The sequence below is a fragment of the Scyliorhinus torazame genome, unplaced genomic scaffold (assembly GCF_047496885.1).
Source record: "Scyliorhinus torazame isolate Kashiwa2021f unplaced genomic scaffold, sScyTor2.1 scaffold_113, whole genome shotgun sequence".
Classification (NCBI taxonomy): domain Eukaryota; kingdom Metazoa; phylum Chordata; class Chondrichthyes; order Carcharhiniformes; family Scyliorhinidae; genus Scyliorhinus; species Scyliorhinus torazame.
Window position 1 is genome coordinate 181,256 of NW_027307840.1, and position 1,628 is coordinate 182,883.

Genomic DNA, 1,628 nt, shown 5'->3' on the forward strand with positions numbered 1-1,628 from the left:
GAGCAAGGGACACAGAGAGCGAGGGACTCAGAGAGAGTGAGGGACACAGAGAGAGTGAGGGACACAGAGAGCGAGGGACACAGTGAGCGAGGGACACAGAGAGAACAAGGGACACAGAAAGGGAGGGACACAGGGAGAGCGAGGGACACAGAGTGAGCGAGGGACACAGAGAGAGTGAGGGACACAGAGAGCGAGGGACACAGAGAGCGAGGGACACAGAGAGAGCCAGGGACACAGAGAGCGCGAGGGACTCAGAGAGAGCCAGGGACACAGAGAGCACGAGGGACACAGAGAGCCAGGGACACAGAGAGAGCGAGGGATACACAGCGAGCGAGGGACACACAGAGATAGCGAGGGACACAGAGAGTGAGGGACACACAGAGAGAGTGTGGGACACAGAGAGAGTGAGTGACACAGTGAGAGAGTGTGGGACACAGAGAGTGAGGGACACACAGAGAGAGTGTGGGACACAGAGAGAGTGAGTGACACAGAGAGAGAGTGTGGGACACAGAGAGTGAGGGACACACAGACAGAGCCAGGGACACAGAGAGAGCGAGGAACACAGAGAGCAAGGGACACACAGAGAGAGCGAGGGACACAGAGAGCGAGGGACACACAGAGAGAGTGTGGGACACAGAGAGAGTGAGAGACACAGAGAGTGAGGGGCACAGAGAGAGTGAGGGACACAGAGAGTGAGGAACACAGAGAGTGAGGGACACAGAGAGAGTGAGGTACACCGAGAGTGAGCGACACAGCGAGAGCGAGGGACACAGAGAGAGGGAGGGACACAGAGAGAGCGAGGGACACACAGAGCGAGGGACACAGAGAGAGCAAGAGGAACAGAGAGAGTGAGCTACTCAGGGAGAGCGAGGGACACAGAGAGAGTGAGGGACACAGAGAGAGCGAGGGACACAGAGAGCGCGAGGGACACAGCGAGAGCGAGGGACACACAGAAAGGGAGGGACACAGACAGAGCGAGGGTCACAGACAGAGCTACACAGAGAGCGCGAGGGACACAGAGAGAGCGAGGGACACAGAGAGCGCGAGGGACACAGCGAGAGCGAGGGACACACAGAAAGGGAGGGACACAGACAGAGCGAGGGTCACAGACCGAGCTACACAGAGAGTGCGAGGGACACAGAGAGAGCGAGGGACACAGAGAGTGTGGGACACAGAGAGCGAGAGACACAGAGAGTGAGGGACACAGAGAGTGAGGGACACAGAGAGTGAGGGACACAGTGAGTGAGGGACACACAGAGCGAGGGACACAGAGAGTGTGGGATACAGAGAGCGAGGGACACAGAGAGCGAGTAGCACAGAGCATGAGGGACACAAAGAGTGAGGGACACAGAGAGCGAGGGACACAAAGGGCAAGGGACACAGAGAGTGTGGGACACAGAGAGTGTGGGACACAGAGAGCGAGGGACACAGAGAGCAGAGAGAGAGCGAGGGACACAGAGAGCCAGGGACACAGAGGGAGCGAGGGACACACAGAAAGGGAGGGACACAGACAGAGCGAGGGTCACAGACCGAGCTACACAGAGAGCGCGAGGGACACAGAGAGAGCGAGGGACACAAAGAGCGAGGGACACAGAGCACGAGGGACACAGAGAGCGAGGGACACAGAG